This window comes from Camellia sinensis, chromosome 4, assembly GCF_055761805.1.
Source record: "Camellia sinensis isolate YWXY chromosome 4, ASM5576180v1, whole genome shotgun sequence".
Lineage (NCBI taxonomy): Eukaryota > Viridiplantae > Streptophyta > Magnoliopsida > Ericales > Theaceae > Camellia > Camellia sinensis.
The window spans coordinates 174602180-174607259 of NC_138964.1; the positions used below are offsets into that span (position 1 = coordinate 174602180).

A 5080-nucleotide genomic window follows, 5' to 3' on the forward strand; every position below is an offset into this window, starting at 1 on the left:
CTTTTCTGAGAACAAATATTGAGGTGTTCGCGTGGACGCCCTACAAAATGAAAAAACATTGACCCCGAGGTCACTTGCCATAAGCTGAACGTTGACAGGTCGGCCAAACCAGTAGTCCAACGAGCAAGAAGACCGACGTTGATACACGTCGAAGCAGTAGAGGAGAAAGTAAACAGACTTCTCGAGGCCAGGGCCATTCAAGAAATAGATTACCCGACATGGCTATCAAACACAGTGGTAGTGAAGAAAAAGAATGGTAAATGGAGGGTCTGCGTGGACTTTACCAGCTTGAACAAAACCTGTCCCAAAGACAGTTTTCCTCTACTCAAGATTGACCAGCTGGTAGACGCCACTTCGGGACATGGAAGGATGAGCTTCCTAGATGCCTACAGGGGATACCATCAGATAGCCATGTATCCCCCAGATGAGGAGAAGACTGCATTTATCACCCTAAAAGGTCTGTACTGCTACAGAGTGATGCCTTTTGGGTTGAAAAACGCAGGAGCAACTTACCAAAGACTGGTAACCAAGATGTTCAAACACCTGATTGGCAGAACGGTGGAAGTTTACATTGATGACATGGTCGTGAAGACCAAGGAACCTAAAGGTCATCTGGCCGACCTAAAAGCAGTCTTTGACATCCTTAAAACATATCGGCTCTGACTCAATGCAGCAAAGTGTGCATTTGGAGTAAGATCTGGTAAGTTTTTAGGATACCTGGTGACTAGAAAGGGCATTGAGGCCAGCCCAGATCAGATTAAGGCCATCCGGGAATTGAAGAGCCCGACGTCAGCAAAACAGGTACAAATGTTGACTGGAAGGGCCGCAGCCCTGAACAGGTTCATAAGCAGAAGCTCAGACAAGTGCAAACCTTTCCTCAACCTAGTGAAGAAAGCCACAAATTTTTTATGGACAGAAGAATGCGAGGTCGCCCTGACCGACCTGAAGAAATATCTGGCCACAGCTCCAGTTCTTTCAAATCCAGAACCTGGGGAGGAGTTATTTTTGTACTTAGCAGTCTCAGAACACACAGTAAACGCAGTGGTAATCCGAGAAGAAAAAAGAGAGCAAAGGGCTGTTTACTACGTAAACAAAACCCTGGCCGATGCAGAAACAAGGTATCTATCCTTAGAGAAATTGGCACTAGCTTTAGTAATGACTTCAAAGAAGCTGAACCATTACTTCCAGGCCCATAAAATTGTGGTGCTAACAGAACACCTCTTGAAGACTTTGCTACAAACAAGGAGACTTAACAGGAAGAATAGCCAGATGGGCAGTGGCCTTGGGACAGTATGACTTGGAGTACAGACCCAGAACAACAATCAAAGGCCAAGGTTTGGCCGACTTCGTAGCCGAGCTCACACCAGAATCCATCGTACATCGGACTCCATCGAGCCAAGGTGAACGATGTCCAAACAAGCAAGGAGAAGCCCAGCCGAATGCAACAGAACAAAGGAAAAAGGAAAAACTCAGACCGTGCAGCATTTACGTCGGCGACTCCTTTCGAATGTTTGTTGATGGGAGTTCTGTGACGCCCCAAATTTTTTTTGAACAACAAAGGAAATTAAATAAACAAAATGACTTAATAAACTAAAAATTTGACATCTTAATAGGGTAATCCAACTCTCGTACATAACCAAACGTCCAAATAACAATAGATAAAAGCTTAAAATTATCCAAATACAACATCAAATGAAATTATAAAGTCCTTAATAGCTATTATATAAAATAATATTATTTATTCGGCTCTACTCGGGGTTTCAGGTCAGCCAAGGCTCTACGTTAGCGTCGACTCCATTTCAGCTTCAGTTATTTTCTCGCCAAGACCTGGCATAAAACGCCAGGGCAACAAAAATATATGCCATGAGTTTTGCAACACAGTAAGAAAACATAACCAACCTACCATTCTTTTTAAGAGAAAAATAATGAGATTATAAACACGAGGTAACAATATAATTGTAAGCATAAATTACAACCATTAAAATAATTTTAATAAATTAGGTGACACTCGAAATCTCACCAAAGAGATTTAACTTACCAACCACTAAGCATAGCAACGGTTAATTTGAAACCCTCCCTTGGTCAAATATTCAAGTGTTACCAACCGTAACTACTAGGGATGCCCACGTCCGGAGTGATATACCCAAGTAGTGGCATCCGTGGTCTGCCCCAAGGAAACGGTCTGCCAGGGGTACGTAACCTCCCTGTGTGCCACCAGCACATCCACCCTTATTCCAAAACCAATACCGAAAAGGGTTCAAATAAGTCCCGTGCCATCTTAGAGTTTCGCAACACAATTTACATGAGAATTCTCAAAACCAGGGCTCACCCTGAACAACCGGTTTTAACCGTCAATCCCTTGATTTCATACACTCTTTAAAATCAGGACTCACCCTGAACAACCGGTATTAACCGTCAACCCTTAATTTCGTACACTCTTTAAAACCAAGACTCACTCTGAACAACTGGTATTAACCGTCAATTTTTAACTTTGTTTATGCCGTTAATCATTTCAGTTAATTTTGATATTACTCACAAATAATTCCAAATTTTAATCACAATTGAGGTTATATGAACTCATTAAAATTCCCAACATAAAATATTACATATGTCACACAATAATAACTAAATGTACAGCATTTAAATAAACAATTTATTTAAACCATGGTATGAAATAATAATTTAGATACAGAGAAAATAAACCAAAGTCACACACGTGCATGGATCTTTAATTTACAAGATTAGACTACCACAATATTAAATAAACCACAATACACCCATACATGGATTACTAATTTACTATATTTGATGAATTGGACCAATACAATAACTGATTTTTATCCGAATAAATAATTGAAGTCATGATCTTAAACTTGTCTAGAAATTTTCAGGTTATACCTTAGGTAATAAAAATTATAAATAAATTATTTATGCAGTTCTAAAATTCGTGGAAATGTACAGAATATTCAATAAATATGTTTGGGTCAATTTTCAGGAATAAATTCCCAAAGATAAGTTATAAATAATTCTGTAAAATTCTAAGAAATTTTATGACACAGATTTATCACATTTTCTTAAATTAATTCCATACTTAAATTTATAAATCAAACCCACAATCTCAAAATTTAGTATGAAATTAGACTTCTCAAATTTCATATTTTAGTTAGAAATTTCCAGATTTGGATTAATATGGAATTTTTAATAAGCTTTTAAACATATACTAAAATCTGTCTTACAGTAGCAGATTTAATTATAAATTTGTATAAATTCGTACCAAGCTCAATAATTGTTAAGAAAATTCCTGGGTGAACTAGACATCATTCTCAACAACTTTGTAGAAGAAATCATTTCAAAATTTTGAGCATAAAATTGTCTAAAAATTCGTACAAGTTTCTAGCAGATTGAAGAGTTATATAATCAAACCAAATAAAATCTTTAATCATCTCTTTAATGGCACAAATTACACATGCAAGTCTAAATCTAAGATTATATCATGATTTTAAGGCTACTAATAAAGAAATGACCTTCAAATATTTAACATACCAATCACAAATTCACATACAACTATAAACAAAATTTTATCTAAAGTTTTAGCTATGTTAACATATGAACACAAATCTAAATATTTAACAATTAAAAAGAATGAGACGGTTATGAGAGTTTTCTTACTATGTTAGGTTGTTAACGATTTATCGTCCGAATTTGATTTATGATTCTGATCATAAGATATGATTGTCCTGGCTCCATGATCGTCTTGCTAAAATTTCACATCAATCGGACGCGATCTCACCGTTGATCTGCCATTGGATTCTCTTAGAACTTTTAGTTGTTGATCTTCATCTTAGACTCAAAATTTGCAAGATCTAACCCCAAAAATGGATTCTACACGTCGAAAAACCTAAGGGTGGTCATCCCCAAAGTCATAGGACCACTCGATTAACCTAAAGGTACTAGGGTGCACCGTAGCAGCATGGGCCGAGAAACATAGGATAAAATTTAAGCTCATCTTCTCCAAAGCCGTAGCATGCACGAACAGAAGAGACCCAGAAATTTGGTTTCAATGTCCCCAGTTCAAATACTTGTATCTTCTTCATCGTAACTCCGTTTTATCTTATTTTTCTGTCATTGGATTCACCTCACGGCCTAGTTTTTGGTTCACTACTCACACGCCTCGTTCCGTCTCTTTTTGCATGCCGTCGGACCTCCAAAATTTGACCAAAAATAAGATTATTTTCCTACCGTCTCGGACATTTCTTCGAACCATCTTTCGGACTCCATAACTTTCTTAATTCTTAACGGTTTTACTTCATTCTTTCGCCAATCTCTTCAACTTACTCCATACTTCATCTTACATGATCCATTTTTCTCAATTCTTCCCGGAATGGGTGGTTTTGGCATGCCGAAAGTAAGCCGAAAACCAACTTTTGAAATTCAAAATAAATTTCTCTAACTTTATTTCTTTCTCCTCCATCTTCTTTCTTCTTCTCTTTCTTCACCTACAACACTTTGTGGATGGTGGTTCTAGATGATAATAGAAATAGGTGATGGTGGTGGTGCCGGTCCGACGGTGCGCCAATGGTGGTGAAATTCGCGGGTTGGCGATAGTGTGGGTTGAGGCCATGGCTATGGAGGTTGGGGAAGGAGGAAAAACATGGATAAAGGGGAAAGAGAGTTTTGAGAATGAGAGATGGAGGGAGAGAGAGAACCGAGAGAGAGAGATATATGAAATGGATAGACAGAGATATCAAATTAGAAGGGAAGCAAAGTGAGGAAGATGAAAAGAAATAAAATAAAAAAATGAGAAATTGAACACCTGGAGGTATGGAATGGCATGTTCACCACGTTCTCTTTTGATGTAGGAAGTGATTGCACGTGGAAGGCGGGATGTGAGAAAACATGGGGAGCAAGCCCATGGTTTCTGGTTGGATTTTAGTGCAGAAAATATTAGGTTTCAGTGTAATTTGATTACAAAAAAATATAGAGAAAAATATAATAAAAATATCATACGGTTCAGAAATTTATATTGAGTAATAATATAAAGTCAAAAATATTTTATTTTATTTTGTTTTGAATAAATTTT

General features: G+C 37.4%; 1 long non-coding RNA gene across 1 annotated transcript; it reads right to left on the reverse strand.

Moving 5' to 3' along the window:
* Window positions 1-1564: 1564 nt before the first annotated feature.
* LOC145789694 (uncharacterized) lies at window positions 1565-4743 on the reverse strand. Its single transcript, XR_014327922.1, has 2 exons — window positions 3670-4743; window positions 1565-1827 (listed from the first exon to the last, which is right to left on the reverse strand). It is a non-coding gene; the product is annotated as an uncharacterized LOC145789694 (long non-coding RNA).
* Window positions 4744-5080: the final 337 nt, after the last annotated feature.